This window comes from Pogoniulus pusillus, chromosome 2, assembly GCF_015220805.1.
Source record: "Pogoniulus pusillus isolate bPogPus1 chromosome 2, bPogPus1.pri, whole genome shotgun sequence".
NCBI classification, from domain to species: Eukaryota; Metazoa; Chordata; class Aves; order Piciformes; family Lybiidae; genus Pogoniulus; species Pogoniulus pusillus.
Window position 1 is genome coordinate 2,712,528 of NC_087265.1, and position 22,732 is coordinate 2,735,259.

The 22,732-nt window shown below is 45.1% G+C and overlaps 1 long non-coding RNA gene across 1 annotated transcript; it reads left to right on the forward strand.

Moving 5' to 3' along the window:
- Window positions 1-1,256: 1,256 nt before the first annotated feature.
- Window positions 1,257-21,431, forward strand: LOC135181462 (uncharacterized). The gene is made up of 2 exons (XR_010304886.1): window positions 1,257-1,626; window positions 20,638-21,431. It is a non-coding gene; the product is annotated as an uncharacterized LOC135181462 (long non-coding RNA).
- The last annotated feature ends 1,301 nt before the right edge of the window (window positions 21,432-22,732 follow it).

The following is a 22,732-nucleotide window of genomic DNA, read 5'->3' on the forward strand; positions in this document are numbered from 1 at the left end:
GTGTGAAATCAAAGCTCCCAAGTGAGGACAGATGGACCAGCTGCAGGAAAAGGGAGGTGAAGAAGGTGGAGATGCAACAGAATCTGTGTTGTTTGGGATGTGGAGTAGCCACTTTTTGCAGTGACTTTTGCTGCAAAGCAGGAGGCTTTATTACTGATGTTTTGTCCTAGTTTGTGCTAGAGCTGGGCATGTAGTGTGGATCATGTGTAGCCCCCAAGTGTGGTTATATTAACTGAGTAGTAGCACACAGCATCAAAAAGAAGGCAGGGGATTCACTTTTGAGAACTGCTCAAGCTTCAGTGTTTTCTGAAGCTTTGAGGAAGCACAGGTGGTGCCCTGGAAGCCACAGGTAATTGCCACAGGAACTGAGTGTTCACAAAGCAAAGGTGGGGTCCTGGGGTGGGCGCCAGACCAGTTGCACATGCACCAGGAAGGATAGCATACGTGGCATGGAGAAAAGATGGCAGCATTAGGTACTGCCCCACTGGGAAATGAGGCTGGGAGATGTGCCGTGCCTAAGAGCTGGGACAGCTACTCCAGAGCAGTTGCATTTCACCTGCTGAAGTTTCTGTTGCCTGTGCAGGAAAAATGGTCCTGCCAGACATGGACAGGGAGCAGCTGAACTCTGTTTGCTCATAATTTTCTTGGTGATGACAGTCGTTAAGCAGCCAGGTAAAGAAAGCCCAGCAGGCTTTTCACCTTGAGCAAGCTGCATCTCAGGGGAGTCCAACCAGCTGGATTGATTCCTGTCAACACACTTCTCTTTGGGGAATCATTTGTTTTATAAACCCAGATTGCCAGATCTGTACAGCAGAAGGAAAATGAAGGAAAAACAGGTTTTGAATGAAAATGAACAGAACTTCTAGAAGTGAAGAGCTCCTATCAGTGGTAATCTGTGACATGTGAGCAGCTGGGATGGCACCTGAAATAATGAGTCAGCAGCAGGGGAGGGGACCACTGCTGTAGGAACAACCTTCATGGAGTTGTTCACCTCAGTGGGATCATAGCTCATCTCCAAATGAAATTTTCAAGAGACTACAAGTACCAGAGTGTCTCTGGGGTGCTTTCACTAGGGACATTCATCTCACCCCTCAGGTGCCACCACTCATCCTGCTCCCCCCTTTGCATAGGTTTCAGTTTCTGGTGCTGGTGCTCCTGTCCTACACAGAGTACCAACACCTGATTCCAATTTACTGCCTCCTTTGTGTCTAAAGACTCTGTGATTTGCCACACCTGTGCTCTGTACCCATATTGCTCAGCGGTTTCAGCTGTGGTGACCATTTTGGGTTGCATGTAGGGGTGAGGAGGCAGTGTGGGCAGAGGGTCTGCTGCAGGAGGAGATCAGCTTGGAATGTTGCCTTCTCTGGACTTGTGGGAGTGATCCAGACAGCATCCAGAAAAGTGGCACTGCCCATGAGACAAAGTGCAGCAACAAATCTGAGGTGCTAAGACTGCTTAGGAGGCTCTTCATCCAACAGCTGCTCCTACTCGCTTCTTGAACCCAGCACTACAAAGCAGTTGAGGTCTAGGAGCACATCCTCAGCTGTAGATACGCAGGGACCCTCTCATCACAACTCTCTGGGATGTACGGACTGGAGAAAGCAACCAGTTTCTGCTGTGAATCAGGTAAGGAATTATGGCTCTCCCACAGCAAACCAAAGGAGTTTGCATGTAGGCAAAGCTATATGTGGCTTGTGGGTCAAGTGATGTGGTTTCCTTACTCTACTCCTCTCTGGTGGACCTGTTGGAGTGGGGATGGAGGAGGCTGCAACAGTGATGCAAGGGCTGAAACCCCCTTGCTTTGAGGACAGGCTGAGGTATGGAGTTCTTCAGTCTGGAGGAGAGAAGACTTTAAACTAAAAGAAGGAGATTTGGATTGAATGGAAGGCAGAAATGTATTTATGCTGAGGGTGGTGGAATGCTGGCTCCGGTTGCCCAGAGAAGTGTTAACCTTGGGTTGAATATGTCCTTGCTCATTGCAGGAAAGTTGGGCATACATTAAGTGTGTGTATATGTTAAGTGTGTGCTTAATTGCTCTTTTGATTCTAGCCCAGTTATGTACAGAGCTGCTCTGAGTAGTTTCTGTGAGCTGATATCTTATTGTACCTTGTGAGTGAAGACTTCTCTAGTTGTGTGCTAGCTAGTGGGGCTTGTGTGGTGGGAAGAAATAACTGGTGGGAAATTTCTGTAGGTGCAGAACCTTTGCATGGAGTTAAAATTGAAGGCACTACAATTGGTTTTCAATGCTGCTCGAGAGCAAGACATGTGGATTTCTTTCTGAAAGCTGCCCTTTGTCTAAGCAGAGTAACAAGAAGAACATGGAAAATGCCTGTGCCAGGTCCGTTGAAGCCCCATAAGCACAAGTTCTTGGGTCTTTGCCTCTGCATGCTGAGCTGTGAGCTTATGGAAGTGTACTATAAACAGTTAAGCTGTAAAAGCAAAACCTCTCTGGTTGCTGATCCTGAAAGGACAGGGAGCTGATGTGGTACTAGAGTGGAAGGGGATGCCCAGCTGTGTGCCTGCAGGGAAGGGGAGGAAAAGCTGATTTGCTGCCTGTGGCCAAGATGCAGGTTATCAAGCAGCAGGGCAGTGAACGGTTTGAAAATGAGGAAGGGGTGTTGCAGGGTGTAGAATTTCTGCTGGAAAGAAGGGTGTGTGCTGTGGTGAGAGCACGGGGAGGGCAGGCAAGAAAACCGTAAACACCTCTCTCACTGGGCTGTTTCCTTCCCTGTTCCCTCCACAGCCCTGGCCGCCCCTCTTAGCCCCAGCAAGAAGAGAAGTGAGAGTTAGAACGTGGTGTGTTTGGGAGGGCTGGTGTCCGTGCTGCACCTGCTCAAGTGCTGAGCCACAGGTGTTTGTGGCCACACTTGCGCTCCTGTGAGGGAGGGGAGAAGGGCTGCAGCCCCACAAGCCATGAATAGGGTGGCTGCACCACGTTTGGGGTGCTGGAGAAACCTTGGATGCCACAGCCGTGCTCTCTGGGTCACACCAGGGGGACAGCTTGCTGTAGCCCACAGTTTGGTGCTCTGCACTCCTCTTCCTCCTCCCCCCCCCCCGCCGCAATGAAAATCCCTGGTTTACCAACCCTCATTTTCTCCAAGTGCCTCTGCTGCGTTTCTAAGTTTAGTCTTGTCTCTTAATTGCCTGCCAAGCTGGGGAAAGGGGGAGAAATTGGTTAATTGATTAGTAATTTTGTCTCTGGTGATATGCTTATTTAAGAGATCTGCCAGAGTTATATATGTCAAATGATTCACATAAAAAACAAGAGCGAGTGAATCATATAGAAAATGACATAATTGCTATTAAACTTGGAAGCCATATGTGTGGCTGAGGAAATTACTTTATTGGCTTTAGCAACTCTTTTCTATTTCTTTCCCAAAGCCACTTACACTCCTGTGAACAGAGGAGGCATGTTTATGTGCAGGCAAATAGCCCCTGTGTGTGTTATTTGGAGATCTGTTAATTCAAGGGACTAGGTGTGAGCATTCCAGCAGCACAGGGAGGAGAAAAAAACAACCCAACCCAAAACGTTGAGAGTTGGGAAGCTGAGAAGAGTCTGCTGCTTTTCCTCTTTCTCATCAGCAAGATTAAATGGCAGCCCTCGCAATATGCACCATCTGAGATTTTATTGCTCTCTGTTATTTTTAGTGCTAGGAGGGAGATTAAATGAAATCCGGGATTATTTCAGGCGGTGTTAAACTTTTTATTGCTCATTTCTGCCATCAGGCTGGAGATGACCCAGTTGGATGGGTCATTAGAGAAGGTGGGCTCTGCCTCTGCTGGCACCCAGACCATTCATTCTGTAACTGTCTTAGAGGAAGGTTGAGGAGAGCAAGAGAGAAAGTGAATATAGCAATTAATGCAGCTGGTCTTTCATTTGATGCTGCTCTGTTCTCAGAAGTCTGTCTGCTGAACTTCACATATGCACAGAGTTTTTTCTGTGTGGCTGTGCACTCGTGGATGCCTCTGTGGGAACACAGCCTCGTGTCGCTTTCTGGGGGTTTTGGAAGCTTATTTTTATTTATCTCTTTAAGACTGCTCGAAATAAACCTGCACTGATTAAATATTTTGCATTTAAAAAAAAACCCAAACAGTCTTTGCCTGATTAAAAAAAGGCCTTTTTTGGAGTCTGTATTTACTTAATCTTTGCATTTAAAAAAAAGAGGAGCTTGATACAGCTGACTTGATGCTTGCTGCTACTGATTTCATTTCTACTCCTACTTTTTGATAGGGTGGTGCCTTCTACATTGGTCACAGCCCTAGACATGTTGATGTATGCAGTAAGGAAGGCTTTAGGTGCTGCTGGTGATGAGTAGCTGTTGCAGCACTCTTCTGCAGTTAACCTTAGGGTGAAGTGAAAAACTCTGGTCTTGCTTCTGCAGGTTTCAGAGGTCCTGCTTGTCATCAGGGTGGGGTTTGTGGGCTCATAAGCATGCCTGTCAGATGGTGCCAGTGTAGTTCTGGCTCAGGATATGAGCATGTCCACCTTGATTAAGAGGAGGGGTCAGCAGGCAGCTGTTCAGCTTTAACAGGGTGCCCATGTCATCAGCACTGAGGGACAGAGCAGCTGTCTTAACTTATCTCCCCAACTACCTGAAGGGAGGTTATAGCCAGGTGGGGTTGGTCTTTTCTGCCAGGCACCCATGGACAGAGCAAGAGGATGCAGCTTCAAACTGCACCAGGACAGGTTCAGGCTGGATGTTAGGAAGAAGTTCTTCACAGCAAAAGTGATTGGCATTGGAATGGGCTGCCCAGGGAGGAGGTGGGGTCACCATTCCTGGAGGTGTTCAAGAAAAGCCTGGATGAGGCACTCAGTGCCATGGTCGAGTTGACTGGACAGGGCTGGGTGATAGATTGGACTGGATGATCCTAGAGGTCTTTTCCAACCTGATTAATTCTGTGATTCTCATGTGCTGTGAAGAAAGCCCCTCTTGTAATTTATGTGATTAGTTGCTGATATATCAACTTCTAGAGCCATGCATTAAAGCCCATCCCAGTGGCATGTCACAAACTGGATCTGGTTATGTTTGGAATGACACCCCAATTTTTTGGGTACTTTGACTATCCTGTGGCCTATTCTTGCATCTGTGGTGCTCTGCAGCTAGACTGAGCACTCTCCTCTTCCACTGCCAGCACCTGGACTATCTTGGCATGAGGAAGCAAGTCAAAATGGTGATTACATTGTTCTGAACTGGCTTTTTCTCTGCTGCCTATCCATTTAATCTTGCTCTGAAGTCACTGGTGTAAGAGGAATGAGCTTGGACTAGAGTGGTGAGCGCAAAACTTCTGCAATGGGAATAACAACTTGAGACTGTAAACATGCAGCAGTCATGGAGCCTTGCAGCTCTGACTCAGCCATCCTCCTATTTTCAGCTCCAGCACGGCAGACCCAAACCTTTCCCCTTGCCTGCCCCTGCTGCTCTCCTCTTTCTCCTCAGACCTTCAGCCTTTTGCCAGACGCAGGCTGGGAGCTCGTTTCTGAGGCTGCTCTCTGGGAGACTTTGCTTGCTCGGGCAGGACTGTCACTGGCCTTGTCAGTAAATGTGAAGGGCTTTTGTTTCCAAAAGTAAAAGCAGATGGTTTGCTGCTAATTGCTCAAAGGAGAAAGAAAAGAAGTGGGGCACCAGGCTGGGTAGGGAGCTGCAGAGGACCAGTATTTCTCAAGGTGTTCTGACTCGATGCAAACTCTGTAAGTAGAAACAGGTCTGGATGGAGAGCTGCTACCAGAACCCAGGATTTCTTTTCCTTTAATATTTGGGATCTCTTACTCATATTGGTTGGAATTCAGGTTCAAAGCTGAGTCATTGCTTCTGTTCTTCTTCTTCTCGGTGACTTTTCCATGCCGTTTCATTTTTTCCCAGCTAGGCATTCCTGGAGCGGGACTATGCTCACCGCACCGAGAGCGGTGAAAAGGGTCTGCGATCTCCTCGGGCAGAGGAGAGGGCGCTCCCTGGGCGGCTGTGTGGTGTGAACCCGGCTGGCACAAACCATCTGTGCTTTAGGCAAGGGGCTTGGGTAAGGTGTGAGAGAGGCTGAGCCCGTCAGCATGGCTGGCTTTCCAGCGAGCTCTGGCCGAAGAGCAAGCAGCAGAGAAACGTGTTGTAATCTTCACTCCGGTGCTCGCTTTAGCAAGGCGGAAGGTTGAAGAGAGGCTGAAAGAATCAGCGTCAGGAGCTGCTCTTGCCTGCTTTACATTTTCACCTTGTTTGGTATTGACACAGCATGGGATAGCATGAGAGAGATGGAGAGAAAACGCATTTCAGAAGAGGAAAGGGGCCCCCATATAATGAAGAGTTCAACCGAAATAAGTGGGGGGAAGAAATTTTTTTCTTCTTTCTTTGCATACCAGATTTCTTGCCACTTTCAAGCTAATCCTTTCAGTTCACTTCAATACAGTCACTGAAGTAGCTTAGAAAAAGAGAGAAAAAGATCTTTGATATGCTAGATCGACCAAAGTTTAAAAAAATCTCTCTTTGTATATGCCATTTATAATGCAAATCTCAAGTTGGCATTTTAGGCTCACTTACTGCAGTTACTGAAGTACCTTGGAATACAAAGGCTGGAGATGGAGGGAGATCCCAAATGACAGAGGGCCTTTGATAGTTCAATAATAAATTAAAAATCAAGTAAAATTACGTTTTCCTTAGTTCTGTAGATACCTTTTACTTCTGCAGTGTGTGAGAGAGGCAGGGGAGGGGGAAAAAAGGAGTATTACTGTACTGAGACTGAAGTTATTGGTCTGAGTCCTCTGGGAATTTGAATTCAGCTTTGCAAATGTGCCCCCAGAACGGATTCGACCCTGGTTGGGGCATCCTGTGACTTTCCTCCTCCTCCTCCTTATGCTCCCAGGGAGCAAGGCTATGTGCTAACAGCATTTGCTTAGTCAGTGAGCGACTGGTTAAGCATTCTTTTGGAAAGAAGCCTAATTTCTAAGAGTTGCCTTCCCAAATATATAACCTGATTTCTTTCCCTTGTGTTCCCAACATTTAAGCACTGATTAAATGTCACCAAAGATAATAGGAGAAATGCTCATGACGGCCAGCCTATTTTAAAATAGCATGGGCATGCTTAAAGCAATAAGTGATTTTTGCCTCTCTTGCACAGTGTGGTTAATGCAGATTTAAATTAATCTGTAGACAACTTTGAGCAAGCTGCATCTGGAAATGAGTTATCTTTCTAATTGGGGATATTTTGGGATTTGCCCTGCTGAATTTCACACAACTGTTCCATAAGAAGCGAATACCAAAAGGGTTGATTGTAGCCTCCTGGCCCACACGTGCTCTGTGGTGGGGGTGGGGATGCTGAGATGATCCCATCTGCTGCTTGAATCACAGAATTCACAGAATCAACCAGGTTGGAAAAGGCCTCTAAGATTGACTCCAACCTATCACCTAACCCTTCTCATTAACTAAACCATGGCACTAAATGCCTTACCTAGCTTCCTCTTAAACAGCTCTGGGGATGGCGACTCCACCTCCCTGGGCAACCCATTCCAATGCCAATCACTCTCTCTGCCAACAACGTCCTCCTAACATCCAGCCTAGACCTCCCCTGGAACAGCTTGAGACTGTGTGCTTGTGTTCTGTCCCTGGGTGCCTGGCAGAAAAGACTAACCCCACGTGGCTACAGCCTCCCTTCAGGTGGCTACAGACAGCAATGAGCTCTGCCCTGAGCCTCCTCTTCTGCAGGTTGCATTCCCCCAGCTCCCTCAGCCTCTCCTCACAGGGCTGTGCTCCAGCCCCCTTACCAGCCTTGGTGCCCTTCTCTGGACACATTCAAGCATCTCAATATCTTTTTTAAATTGGGGGGCCCAGAAATGGACACAGTATTCAAGGTCTGGCCTAAATCCTGGTGGTTTTGGTATTGCAAGGGCAAGGGGAGTAACTTTCTGGTGTGCGTTTGCAATGCAACTTCGTGCTCTGTTTCCAGACTCTTGCAGCAGGTTCCTTTCTGATGATTTACAACCTGGTTACTGTGAGCAGTCTTTTCACCATAGACCTGCAGTGCCAGGCATTGATTAAAGGAACTAGCCAACCACCTACAATTCCCCTAGATACTGTGGTATTAAAAATAGCTTCACAGCCATCTTCTGCTGCTGCTCTCAAACATCTGCCTATGGATACCTGTGTCATGTGGAAGTTGGCAGGACCCTCGCAGGTTTGTGATACACTTGGTAGCCCAACTGATGTAGTGGATTTGTTGTACTTTCTTAACTATTTCTATCATAAAACCAGCCAGGTTGGAAGAGAGCTCCAAGCTCATCCAGGCCAACCTAGCACCCAGCCCTAGCCAATCAACTAGACCATGGCACTAAGTGCCTCAGCCAGGCTTGTCTTGAACATTTCCAGGGACAGTGACTCCACCACCTCCCTGGACAGCCCATTTCTTTATTCTCAATAATGGCTATGGTCATTATTTGGAATAAAAAAATGTAATTGAGAAGTAAACCTGACAGATCTTGAGTCAAAGGTTCATGTTCCTTCATACCCCCTGCTTGTTGCCAATGTCCTTTGTGTCCAGCGTGAAACCTCTATGGCATAAAAGTTGAAACGTGGTTCAGGGTAGCAGCGAAAAATCTCTCATCTTCTGGGTGTTAAAGTGTCAAGGCTGCATTTTGTTGTTTTTTTTTCCCATTGTGTGTGTGGGTTTGTTGTTTTAATTGTAAATATCACACAAACCTTTGATTTTGAGGGGCTTGGAAATGTTTCATTCTATCTGGTTTGGGGGGGGAGGGTTGGGAGAAAATCAAAAAGAATAAGTGTGTGTCCTCTAACTAAGCTGTTACTGATTATCTGAGTGCAATGTACAGATTAAGGGCCTGATCTAAAGACCACTGGGGTCAATTGGCTGAAGTGGACTTTGAATCAAGCCTTAGGAGCATTCAGTGTGTGCCGTAGTGGTAGGTGATGGAGATGGGCACAGCATGCAGCTTTTCTCTCCAATAAAACTGAAATACTCCAACTGCAGGTCTGGAGCAGAGCTGTTTTGCTGGCTTGGATAACCTCAAATGCTTGCAGGAGGGCAGATTTCTGATACATAATGTGAGAAATATTCAGCTGGGAAGACAGATGATTAGCAGCATCTGAAGAATGCGAGTGTTCAGGTGTAGGAATTGGCATTTCAGAGCTTCTTTCCCTTTGGACAAAAGAGTGTTTCATCAAACTTTCTGCTCTTGAGAATGCTGTGATCTGAGTCCACTAGATTACATATTTTCCCACACGATGGTCATTCTGTTGCCTATTTCAGGCTGCTATGGAAAAAGAGTGGGGAAAAAAATATAACTAAAATATGTCCAAGCGTGCAAGTCAATGATCTGTGTGTTAAGCTTATTGGCACATGCAGGACAATTTTATTGCATGACCTACTGGTTAAAAACATCAAAAATATAAGTCAAGTCATTTGAAGAACTGCTGTTTAGTGAGTTAGAATGAATGAAGTCTTTATTGAGTACATGCTTCCAGATTCATCACTGGTTCTCTTCTAGTCGTGCCCTATCCTAGTCTTAACTGCCTGAGGCAGTCTTTTTGAGGCCACTTGACCTGCCAGTCATATTTCAGAAACTACTGATATGCCTCTTGCTGATTTAGTTTAGATTCCAAACAGGCTAGCTGCTGGATTACAGACTAATGACCCATCAGATGCTAAAGGCAAAGGCTTAAAGTGCACTAGTGAATTAAGCTTCAACATTGTCTGAAGGGAAGAATTTATTATGTCATTAAACTTGATTCAATAAGTTTCAATTCTTTTAGCTGCATTGCACTAAACAAGAAGCAAAGAATTAATGTGACCGATAACCATTTTGTTTCTATTCAGGTGTAGCCCTGGTAGTCAAGTACAGCACAGAAGGATGGCATTTTGTAGAGCTTTGGCTATTTTGATTTGAAACAATGGGTTGAGAAAACTCTGCGTAGCTGATTAACCAACCATGGACTCCTCAAACCAGGTTCACTTGAATACATGCTTCAGTTGGTAAATGCAGAGGAAAGTGAGGCTTGCTTGATTTGATGAGACCCTTGGTGAGGTTGCAGGGGCTCTCCATCAAATATCAAAGCCTCAGTGGTGTAAAGATATTAGTAGTAAGTTATAGATGGCACTGGGATTTAATGCAAAACTTATTACAAGCACATAATGTGATGAGTCAAACGGGGATTGCAGCTTGCCTCTCGGAAGACTATTACAGTGATCTGAAGGAAAAATCCTGCATAATGCAAAGATCTCTTTAAAACACAAAACAACAACACCAAAAACCCCAAACCAACCCACATTTGGTGTTTTATCTGTCTGCATATGTCTGCTGGTTGTGTTACAGCAACAGAAAAAGTGTTTATAAATAATAACAAAGACACTGCAGGAAAGCGTTGGAAATGCTGCCTGTAGCTTTTGTCACTCATCTCTCTCTGTATCCTCTCGAGTTCTTCAGGATGGTTTTTAACTCTGTAGAGGTGGTCACATTACCAGGAGAGAAGTAAAAGGCCAGGAGCAGTTGGTGATTTGACTGCAATTCTTTTATACCAGGCAGCAGGATGGTAGAAGTCCACACTTCTGTGTTTCAGAATCCATTCAAATGTGCTTAGATTATATGCTAAACAAACGTTGGACTCTATTGTAGATGTTGGCTTGCACTCAGGCATTGGAGGTGTTCAAGCAAAGCCTGGATGGGGCTTTTAGTGCCATGGTCTGGTTGATTGGACAGGGCTGGGTGCTAGGTTGGATTGGATGAGCTTGGAGGTCTCTTCCACCCTGCTTGATTCTATGATTGTGAACCATGCATAGTTATATGACAGCAGGTCTGGCATTAGTGTCTTGGTCTTTTTTATTAGAAGATTTGAATCACTTTAATACAATTCATAATAAAATGGAGTAGTCAATATTCTGCTCTTAAAATTAAAACTGATTTAAGAAGCTGATTGCCTCTTCCTTTAAGGCAGACTCTTCTTTTCCTAAAATTCAGTAGCTTTTCCTTGTGACTTCGAGAAGTAGCAAAGGTCACTCTGATTTATGTTCCTACACAGCTCCACTTGTAACACACTGGCGAGGCAAAAACCACTGCTGTGCTAAAACCACTTTCCACTGTGATCCAAATGATTAAACCCTACAGATCTCTGTGTACATACACACACAGACAGACACTTATGAATTCATATTTATCATTAAGCTTCTAATGAAAACCATATATAATTCAACTGACCGCTGCAAGATCTTAATCTATTGGATGGGCTTCTGAAAAACGATAGCCTGGAAACTCAGAACAGCTCCAGGAGATGCAGCAGGGCATCCAAAATGATTTGAACATCCCTTCCTGTTAGATCACTCTTAATTAGTGTGGTTGTACTAAGTAGGTGGTCCATAAGCTGTCTTGGACCACTATGACATTCAGCCTTACCTGGTTTATTGTGGGGGTTTTGGCTTTCATGCTTTTGTGTGTGGATTTGGGTTTAATTGCTGTGCTGGGAATCATGCAGAAGGTTTGGGAAGGACTATTTACAAGGTCTTGCAATGACAGGATGGGGAGTAGTGGGTTTAAGCTGGATGTTAGCAAGAAGGTGAGGGTGGTGCGACACTGCCACAGGTTGCCCAGGGAGGTTGTGGAGGACAGAAGCACAGAAAGTGCTTCACAGTCTATGCTTCTGTCTTCCAGAACCTCTCTGGAGGTGTTCAGGACCAGGTTGGACAAGAGCTTGAGCAAGCTGTTCTAGTGGGAGATGTCCCTGCCTGTGATAGGGGTTTGGAACTGGCTGATCTTTGAGGTCCCTTCCTTCCTAAACCATTTTGTATAGTGGGGCCAGTGCACATCATCCCAAAGACCTTTGCTAAGCCTTTATGTTTGGGACTGGAATGGACTCTTCAGCAGCTTAATCACAGAACTGTTTCAGTTGGAGAAGACCTCTAGGAGCTTGCAAAAAAACTTGAGGAATTGATTTTAGTGTGTTTTTAAAATGGAGTTTTGGAACCTCAGAAACTGCTCTGTAGTGAAATTGTGTTGAGTCAGCACTGCTTTAAACCAACCTTTGTGGTGGCTTTTTGTGAAAGGCCCAGACTGAGGTAACCTGCAGTGCTCTATGTGGACATCTTCAGCCTTGGCTGGCTTGCCCTTCTCTGCTGGAAATGTCAGGAAGCCCTGAAATGGCAGTATAAAAATTGAACAGCCTTTAGTATTGTGCTAAAAAGGCAAAGCAGGCTGTTTAAATATGAAAGGGTGCAGATTTGTCTTCAAGCATCATCTGTGGCATCTCAGAGTGGTTACAAGGAAATGTTACCCCCAGCTGGTGCAATAGGACCCTGTTTCTTGCCATGCTCTTTCCATTCTGCTGCTCCTGGCCCAGCATCTGAAGAAAAAGCTTGAAGGAGTTTGAATTGCAGAGATAGTTCAAATTTATGGGACCTCCCAGATACTCAACCTGTGCCTCTTTGTGACCGGCTCGGGAGGGGTAATTCTGGCTGGGGAGGAGAAGGGTGAAGAATGAAAGAGGGGAATGTGGAGCCACAGGTGGTCTCAGCATGCTTCTCCTTTTGTGAGTCAAAACTGTTGTCTGATCCTGTAGCTGGTGTGGGGAAGGTCATAAAAGCATTAGAAACTGTTTGTCCTAACCCCCTTCCCCCAAAATAATCTCTGTATTTGAAAACATCCAGCATTTCCCTTGTCTTGGCTTGGAGTTTTGCTGTGGAAGTGAGGGTCTGAAGCAAAGGAGATCAAACTCCGTGTCTCAGCAGCTACTCCATGTAGCCTCCACACAACCTCCATCTGTTTTCCCTAAGTGTGTAGCAGGGATAACATTTAAGTAGCCCGTGGTGCTGGTAAGTAATTATGGCTTCTATAGGAGCATGGTTTATTATCGATTCCATGTCCGTTCCGCGCTCACTTGGGCCGTGTGTACTTGTCTGCTGCATTGTGTGGCTGAGGAAGCCTGCTCGAGTGGCTTCCTCTGTGTGGCAGAGATGTGACAAAACCAGCACTGGGGAGATGGGGCAGTAGAGTTAGGAGAATTGGGTGTTTTTTTGATTTTTTCACTAGCTGCTTTCCAAAGCTGCCCTGGAAATTCGAGGGTAGAGTTATAGAATGGTTTAGGTTGGAATGGACCTCAAGGGTCATCCACTTCCAACCCCCTTCCATGGGCAGGGACACCTCCCACTAGAACAGGTCACTCAAGGACTCATCCAACCTGGCCCTGAACACATCCGGGGAGGTTGTGGATCACAGAACATGATCACAGATCACATTCTGTGATTCTGTGATCCACAGCCTCCCTGGGCAACCTGTGCCAATGTCTCACCACCCTCACTGCAAAGAACTTCCTCCTGACATCCAATTTAAATCCCCCTTCTGACACTTTAAACCCATTCCTCCTCATCCTGTCACAAGACCTTGTCAATAGTTCCTCCCCAGCCTTCCTGTAGCCCCCTTCAGATACTGGAAGGCCACTCCAAGGTCTTCTCAAAGCCTTCTCTTCTCCAGGCTGCAGAAATTCGGCTCTCTCAGCCTGTCGTCATAGCAGAGCTGCTGCAGGCCTCCAAGCATCTTGGTGGTGTCTGGACAGGTTCCAGCAGTTCCATGTCCTGCTTGTGCTGGGGGCTCCAGAGGTGCACATTGCTCTCCTGAAACCTCACCTGGAATACCGTGTAAAGGGGCAGAATCCCCTCCCTTGCCCTGTGCCCACACTGCTCTTGCTGCAGCCCAGCACAGGGTTGTGTCTGGGCTGCACTCACACTGCAGGCTCCTGTTGAGCTTTTCATCAACCCAAACTCTCAGGTCCTTTTCCTCAGGGATGCTTTCAGCCATTCCCCACCCAGCCTGGAGCTGTGCTTGGGATTGTGCCAATTCAGGTGCAGGAAAATATTGCTGAAAAAGTAAATTTGAGGTTCAAATTTGAGGCTGCTGGAAAAGTAGGAACAGAAAACACTTCTCCTCTGGATGGATGAAGAGCAGGGCAATGCTGCTTGAAAGCCATCTTCGTTCTTCACCCCCTGAAAACCTGCCCCATTTCAAACTGCAGTTGGAAACTTTCACACATTCTTTAAACTTTTCTTAGGGTTACAAATATTCATTTCTCTTCTTTGGCTACTAAAAACACCTTGCAAAAGAAATGAGCTGAAAGAGCGGGAGAAAATGTCATTCTAGAGTGCAGCCATCGTTGCTCTGCAGATCAAACTCAGTTGTGCTGTGCAGACCCAGTAAAAAATCCCTGCTAGCAAATAGAAGTTTGACTGCTGTGTGTCAGTTTTGTTGGTGTGTTTTTTTCACTGGTGTCTCTTCAGAAGATGCTCTTTCAAAAACACCTCCAGGCTCGGAGTGTTTTGTCAGTGTTAGCTTACAGGAAAGGAGATGGGATTTAAGCAATTCTCCCATGTTACAGAAGGTGAAACTGAGGCATGAGGAAATGCAGCTGGTCAAATTGATGTTGTCTGGTTACAAAACAGATCTCTTTCTGGGAATTAAATTTGCATTCTGTTTGTACAGAAAAGAATCTAATTTGTCTTGGTCTCCTCCTTTTAAAGGGGTTTCCCCTTTTGTATGTGTGGAATCATTGTGTATTTTCTTTATAAGGTGGGGGCTGAGAGAGTTGGAGTTGTTCAGCCTGGAGAAGAGAAGGTTCCAAGGAGACCTTTTGGGCTCTCAGTATTGAAAGTGGGCTGTAGGAAAGCTGGAGAGGGACTCTTCAGCAGGGACTCTTGTGACAGGACAAGGGCTGCTGGTTTTAAACTGAAAGAAGTGAGATTCAGACTAGATGGAAGAATTTCTTTTCTATTGAGGCTGATGGACTGCTGGCCCATGTTGCCCAAAGAAGTGGCTAATGCCCTGTCCCTGGGATCCTTCTAGGTCAGGTTAAGTTCTGAGGTGACCTTCTTGTGGCCTTCCAGGATCTGAAGGGGCCTACAAAAAAGCTGGGGAGGGACTTATGCTCTCAGGGAGTGACAGGACTAGGGGGAATGGAGCAAAGCTGGAGGTGGGGAGATTCAGCCTGGATGTGAGGAGAAAGTTGTTCAGTATGAGAGTGGTGAGAGCCTGGAATGGGTTGCCTAGGGAGATGGTTGAGGCCTCATCCCTGGAGGTGTTTAAGGTCAGACTGGATGAGGCTGTGGCCAGGGTGTCCCTGCCGTGTCCCTGCCATGTCCCTGCATGGCAGGGGGGTTGGAACTGGATGATCTTTGTGGACTCTTCCAACCCTGACTGATTCTATGATTCTGAGTTGGGGTTCTGAGCAAACTGATCCAGTTCAAATGTCCCTATTGACTGCAGGAGGGTGGAGTAGATGACCTTTAAAAGTCCCTTCCAAGCCAAACCATTCTATAATACATAGATGATTTTTGTGTATGTGTCCTTAGTGAAATGTGTGTGTGTATGGATAGTATTTGTTGATTCTGAAATCCTGTTTCTGATCTTCCTGTGCTGTTGAAAATGTCTTGAGATACTTAATTAAAACTTATCTAGCTTTGCAAACCTGGAGAGTAAGCTTAAAGGAACAGAGAGGGGGGAAAATAGTCTTATTACTCTGTGTCAGATCGGTTTCTTTGCCAGCTGCAGTGTGTAGATCTACCAGATCTTAGTGATGGGAGGGAAGCCAACCACAAAGAAGATGAAATGATAATGTGTAGGGCTCTTATATTGGTTTTTGGTTTGTGTTCTGTGTGTTTTAGGCTTTTTTTTTTTCTTCAGTGTATGGCTTTTGATTTCCAAAAGAGAGTTTCAGTTACCTATTTCATAATGCTCTACTTGGTCCCAGGTATTTCAGGTAGATGAACAGCCTGACGTGGCATGCCCAGTGTGAAATCAGTGATGCAGTAGTGTTACCTTGGAAGCAATAGGTACAAGGTACAAACTTCATATTCCTGTTTTTCCTCATGCTTGCATTCTCTCTTCCACCTTTGGGTAAAATTTAAACACGCATTGCAGCTGTAGCAGGGCTGTTATTGGGTCTGCTTGAAAAAATAGTGCAAACTGGAGCACATATCAGTGTTTTGGGGACCAGGTTGAAGCATCAATCAGTTCTTGGCTGTTCTAAGTGTTTTGCTTCTGATTTTAGTAAAACACCCATTAATCAGATACAAATGTGGAGTGTGATCTCTATTGTGTTTATCTAGCCATTGACCTCAAACATTTTACCTCTCCTGTTGCCTTTACTTGCTTTTTGGCCTGTGCTCCCTGGGAATGGTAGTGTGGGAAGATATCCATGGTTGAGTGATGGATAGTATTATATGGGAGTTATGTTCTCAATAAGGAATGCCTAGAAGCTTCTAGATAGGGCCACATGCTGGCTTGGTCTCCTTAATATAGATGTCAAGGTTATCATCCAGAAGGACCTGGATAACCTGGAGAGTTGGGCCCAAATTAACCTCATGAGGTTCACTGAGACCAAGTGCAGGCTTCTGCACCTGGGTCAGAACAGTTCTCACCATCAATACAGGCTGGGGTATGAAGCTATAGAAAGCAGCCCTGTGGGAAAAATACCTGGGGGTGCTGCTGGTTGAGAAGCTGGACAGGAACCAACAGTGTGTGATTGCAGCCCACAGGGCCAATGGCACCCTGGGCTGCATCAAAAGAAGTGTGGCCAGCAAATGGAGAGAGGAGATTCTGTCAATCTGCTCTGGTGAGACCTCACCTGGAGTACTGTGTCCAGCTTGAGGAGCCCTCAACACAGGCAGGACATGGACCTGATGGAGGAGGTCCAGAAATAGGCCACAAAAATGACTGGGGCACTGGAACACCTCTGCTACAAGGATGGGCTGAGGAAGTAGTGGTTGTTCAGCTTGGAGAAGAGAAGACTCTGGAGAGACTGTAATAGCAGCCTGCCAGTACCTGAAGAGAGCTACAAGAAGCCTGCAAGGGACTGTTTGTGAAGGCCTGCAGTGATAGGATGAGAGGCAATGGTTTGAAATGAGGGAAGAGGAAATTGAGACGTTAGGAACAAGTTCTGCACCATGAGGGTGGTGGAACACTGGATTAAGTTGCCCTGGGAGGTAGTAGAAACCCCATCCCTGGAAATATTCAAGGTCAGACTCCACAAGGCTCTGAGCAACATGATCTAGCAGAGGATGTCCCTGATCACTATGGGAGAGTTGGGCTGAATGGCCTTTGGAGGTCTTTTCTAGCTCAGCTCATTCCATGATTCCATGAGAGTTTTGAATATTAGAGCATGTTTGCACCTGGGGCTAACATTGACTGAGACTAGCATCTGGTGCATAAGGGCTTGGAGAACCCTGTGAGAGGGCAAAAGTGCCTGTGTCTTACAGAGAAAGTAAGAGGTAGAAAAATCATTACAGTGGTAAACAGAATTGAGTAGAGAAATTATTTCATCATTTAGGTTGGTCACCTAAACACTTATATAAAATCTGGCCCTCAAAAGGATGTGAGAGACTTCTTGTTGGCACATCAGATTACAATCTGAATGGCAAATTTTCTGCCCCTGGACTGGCCAGCTAACTTTCTCTGGCTGTTTCCTTTCTCTCCCTCCCTGCTCCTTTGGGCAGCAAGGCACCACTGAAAGTCATTTTATAAAGTAACACTCGTAGATGGATATTTCCATTTAAGTTCACGAGATCAAATGCTGGTTTTGATTACAAAAGAATAAACCTATTGCCCTCCACAGGGCTGTGTTGATGTAATACAGCCATAAAAGAGGACAATTTGTTTAGCCTAGCAACAATGAAGACTAAGAGGGGTCACGATTGCTCTGTGGAAAGAAGAAGAAAAATAAGGATGTAAACACCAAGAAGGGTTGAGTGGTCTCAGTTAAATGACAATATTGGCATGAGAACAAACGAGCATTCAAGAGCCATAAATAGATTCAGACCCAAGATTAGGAGACCTCAATTTGTGCAAAGTTCTGGAAAAATACTTGCAGTTGAAGTGAGAGGGTTAACAAACTTCACTGGTTTAAATAGTTTATGAAGAGCACTACATGGTGATCTTTCTTGGGATAGCAAGGGGCAGGGCTCTGTAACTCACAACTGAAAAAGATTTGTTGTGTTTCTACAAGCAAAACTTGGTCTATCTGGTCTGTAGTGCTTCCACTCAAGACAACATTTTTTTTTATGAGCCCTTTTTGCTGTGTGTCTGAGGCTGTTCAAGCTGAATGTTCATAGTATGATGCTGGATCTTCTTTTGTCAAAGTCTGCCATTGTCTTCCAGAGTAGGTGTGCTGTGGGGTATTTGGTGAACTAATTTGAGTCTTGCCTGTCTCACTTGGACGTTAGATGAGTTAGAATCATAGAATTGCTTCAGCTGGAAAAGACCTCTAAGATCATCCAGTCCAACCATCAACTGTCCAACTGTTATTTCCTTTTTGGATAAGGCCAGACAGCCATCCTTCACTGTTGTGGGGTGGCAATGACCCTCTGGTTCCTAATGCTCATTCTGTGATCTTCAGATGCTTGCATGTGGGACTGAGGTACCCTATCCACATCCATGCCCTGCTGAGGACCTGGGGGTAGATTACAGTTCCAACTCTGCATTTTCATGCTGTCTTGGGGGCAAAACATGATTCTTGTCTCCCTTCTCCTATAAGGAGACATTGTAGTAGCCTTCCAGTATCTGAAAGGGGCTTGCAGAAGGGCTGGGGAGGGACTAGTTACAAGGCCTTGTAACAACAGGACAAGGGGTAGTGGGTTTAAATTGGCAGAGGGAAGATTGAAACAGAATGTTAGGAAGAAGCTCTTTGCAGTAAGGGTGGTGAGACACTGGCACAGATTGCTCAGGGAGGTTGTGGCTGCTCCCTCTCTGGATGTGTTCAAGAGAGGTTGCCCAGGGAGGTTATTGTGAAGTCATCATATGATGAAGAGGAGTGACAGAGAGGAGATGGAAACTGGATGTTAGGAAGAAGCTCTTCCCAGTGAGGGTGGTGAAACACTGGCACCATCAAAGATCACATTCTGGGCTTGTGTCCTCCACAACCTCCCTGGAGGTGCTCAGGACCAAGTCGGATGAGACTTTGAGCGACCTGTTTTATCGAGAGTTGTCCCTGCCTATGGTGGTGGGGTTGGAACTAGATGACTTTTAAGGTCCCTTCCAACCTAACCCATTCTATGATTCTGACACCTCTTTTGTGCTTTAATTTAAGTAGTGCTTTGTGGTGGGGTTTTTTTTATCCCTTCATGGTGCCACACGACGTTCATCTGCTAACCTTTTGCCCCACGCGTTGAATCTAAAGAGGCGGCAAACCTGCGTACGTGCCTCTGTCTGCCGCCACGGGAGCCTGCTGCAAGGTAGTTTACCTACCTAGGGTTGGTACCTAAGAGCTTGTAAACAAATTCATAAATTTGTCATGCTGATTATAGTGTTGGCAAACACAATGGTTGATCATGTTATAAATGTTTATCAACACCCGCACTCCCCCACCTGCTAAGAGGTGCTACGCTTTAATGAAATTGTTTGAATATCAAGGCTGGTTGCTAAGATACAATGTTCTTGTTACCAGGGATGTGATGCTTACAGATTTCTGTTATCAAATAATGATTAGAGATGTGCTAACCTCAAGGTGCTCAGTGCAGTGGAAGGTTTACTGAGCCACAAATTAGTAAACTGTCTGCCTGAGCAGACACTTACAGAAGGAGCACATGTGCATCAAACTTAGCCAGCTGACATTTTTAAAGAAGACAAGATCTGGCAGTGTAAATGTTCCTATAGATGATGAAAGACTGTCAGAGGAAATGTTTACATGAGCTGTTGCCTAGCACAATGTCTTCATGTCGTTTTTACCCCCCTGACTTAGAGTAGTGTCGAGATCTCCAAGTCAAACAACCTATTTCTTCTTGCTCGCTAAAAATGTCTCCCTGCCCTCACCTCTTGAAATGGCACCGTGGTTTGCAGATGCTGATTTCTATTTTCTGTAGGAAAAAAAAACCATTTCTACAGAATCAGTAGCTGCTGATTTCTGTTTTCTGTAGGCCAGACAAAGAAGGCAACAAAGATGTGCAACAGAATGACCAGCATGTGGGTCTGGTGGGCAAAAAATACCTTGTTTCTGGATGCTGCAGTGGATTCAGGGTTAAAAGCTTTATTGATGTTCAACACAACTAGATGCTGAAGAAGAAAAACATCAAATATTGATGATGTTTTCCTTTTTAATGTAGGTGCTTATGATTTGCTAATGCACTTTGTAATAAGGTATAAATATTGTACTTCATTTTATTCGTTTTAACAAGTGCGTTTTAGTGTTATTAACCATCAAAGAAAATAATGAATAGCACAATACAGGTGATCAAAAGGATTTTGCTCACAGTGTTGAAGTGCTAAGTAAGCTTTAAGTGTAATTGTTGATCTCGTTATTGAATTAAGGTTCAAGCTGTATTTACAGTACCTACATTAGCATGAATTTGAGTTTTAAAGCCAGTTCAGCAGAAATAATCAGAAGTAGAAGCAGGGTTTATGCTTGCCTGTGAGACTCCATAATTTTACATCACCAGTAATTGTTTGTTTCAGCGTAAAGGGAGTGTTATTTTCCTGCTCCTGTAAAGCATCCTTTTGTAGCTACTTCACAAGATGCTCCTATCTACTACAACTACAAATCTGTTGGCAATTAAATCCAGCTCGGTGCAGTTGTAGTGGGCAACTCCAAAAGCACAGAACTCAGGGCAAAAAAAGAAAGCCCCCAGAAACCCAACAGGCCCAAGCCAGCAAGAATTTACTATGGTTATAATTCACAGGATGAAGTTCACCACTTGGATGCAAGAGTCCTGCTTTATAAAACACTACAAGACTGCATCCTCCACCAGGCTCTTAACATAACCCATGTTCTACCTACGCTGTGTGGGATGTTCAGACAAATAATGGCCCTCAGCAGATGCCTTTGTCATAATGAGTGTGATGGTTTAATATTTATGGAAGAACTGAGGACTTTTTTTTTCCATGCCTGCTTTAAAACCCCAAGAAGTGTTTTGCCAGCTTGAAGGACTGCATGTAGATGAAACCTTGTGAGGAGTGAATGGAGTTACAGAGACTGTTCTATGCTGCTTCCAAATGATGGGAGGGGGTTTATTGTAGGCTCACAGGATGTTAGGGGTTGGAAAGGACCTCTTGAGATCAAGTCCATCCCCCCTGCCAGGAGGTGACCTGTATTATTATTCCCCTTCCTTCTGCCTGTCCTATTTTTTATAGGAAGCAGCAGAGAGCCTGATAACTGAGGCTGATTATCCTCACTTAGGTAGAGCTGATGAAGTGATAGAGAATTACTACTTTTTTTATTGCCTAAGCTGAGGTGAGAGAACCTGAAATCTGGCCTCTATGGGAATGGATTTGCACCATGACTTGTGTTCACCTCCTGGGACAGCTGATCCACTTTGGCTGTTCTCCCACCTGTTCCTCTGCCTCCCCAAGCTGGTTTTCACTGAGCTTTAGACCTGCATTGAATTTTATGACTATGCTATAGTATTTCTGACATTTTTCCTTTAGTTGTAGAATATATAGGCTAAAAATAAAGGAAAATATCATAACTCACAAAGCTTCCCTTCCTTCTACCACTAATGATCAACAAGCTAGGACTGTAGCTGTAGAGGTGTGCTGAAGCGCCTTGAAATGCCAAAACATAGATGCTCACCTGGCCCTTTGTCACACTACAGACACTTTATCTGCTGCAGCTGTCTGTGAGGTGGGAGGAAAGCTGGGGTGGTTCTTTTTTTTTCCTTCAGGTTTGTTGCAATGAGTGATTTAGATGGCATTAGATTATTTTGGGATATACTGTGTCAGGTGGCATGACCTGATATAACCCAACTTAATGCAACACATATGTTTAGATTGTATTACATGTGAAGAGAAATTCCCTGAGAAGCTGTCAGGAGCAGGTGATTCCTGCAAATGGAAAATATTTGCACAGTGATATTTTATACGAGGTGAAATGGAAAGGTGCATAAAACTTTAGCAGGGATTTGGGATCCTCAGCCTCGCTGACTTTGCTGGGACTTAAACTTGCAAAGGCCACGGTTCCCCCTATGGAAATTTGATTTAGCAGCTAATGTCGAGCTGGAACTTCCTTAGAATCTTGCTTTCATTGCTGCCAGCTCTGAGCTGATGGAGTTTCAGTGGTGTAAGGTGGCGAGCGAGATCCAAATCAACTGGCTGGTAGCTAGCAATAAAGCAGGATGCAAGGAGTTCACACAAGCAAGTCTGGATTATTATTTTCCATTTAAAACCTTATGTCCTTGATCAGCTCCCCTTTTGGAAATCAACTTGATAGGAATGTGGGCTGAAGTGCAAGGTTTACATTTCATTCCGAGCTGACTATCTTGAGGTACCCAGGTCTAAATTTGGAGGTTCATATGGATCCTTTTTTATTTTCTGCCTTTTTTTTGTTCTTTTTAATTTGGTGTCAGAAATAGGAGCCTAAATTTAGCCTGTAAAGTTCATTTAGGAAACTAAATATAAATGTTCTGCTTTTCAAAAGTGCTGAGCACTCTGCAGCTCCTACAGACTCCATTGAGACTTCTCCCGGGTGTAGGATGCTGCTCCCAAACACACCCCGTCCCAGAGGGAAGTCTTGTGCATGTGTGTATCCTATGTTTGTACAATGCTTCAAGCAGACAAAAACTTGCAGCATCCAAAAGCCAGAAAATGTTCTATGTGACCTTAATTGTATACATATGTGGTGGCCTTCTCACATGTATACATTATGATATGGCTTCATCATGTACTTCGCCGTACGCGATGGGGTAAATGTTTGGAAGTGTGAGGTGGGAGAGGCAGGGGTTACAGCCAGACAGATGTTTCTCTGAAGAGAAAGGAGAAACAAAAAGCCCATGGTTTGAG